Raw genomic sequence first — 298 nt, 5'->3', positions numbered from 1 at the left:
TTCCCTTCTTCCTTCTTTTGCTCATTCTTCTTTCTCTTCTTCCCAAGTATAACTCATACCACCAATGCTCATTGGACATTCTAATCCTCCACTCAGAGAGAGTAAAAATGGTTATAAAGGGGTTCATTCCTGTTTTTACCTATAGCCATAGACCGATGCTCTAAAGTTTGGGACCTGCCAGAGTATAGGGTGTGGACAATCCTATTTCTCCTCATGGTGAGAGGAAAATCGGGTTGATGCCTCTGTCCCCAAATACCTTGGAGTTCCTAAAAGATAAGATGTGAGAAAGGCAGCACGA

General features: G+C 42.6%; 1 protein-coding gene across 1 annotated transcript in view; it reads left to right on the top strand.

Annotated features, from left to right (window-relative positions):
• CLNK (cytokine dependent hematopoietic cell linker) overlaps window positions 1–298 on the top strand; it is a 108,095-nt gene that overhangs the window by 16,040 nt on the left and 91,757 nt on the right. The window lies entirely within an intron of this gene.

This window comes from Myotis davidii, unplaced genomic scaffold (assembly GCF_000327345.1).
Source record: "Myotis davidii unplaced genomic scaffold, ASM32734v1 scaffold204, whole genome shotgun sequence".
NCBI lineage: Eukaryota > Metazoa > Chordata > Mammalia > Chiroptera > Vespertilionidae > Myotis > Myotis davidii.
Note: the sequence above shows the minus strand (reverse complement) of the source record. Positions and strands in the feature narration are given on the sequence as shown.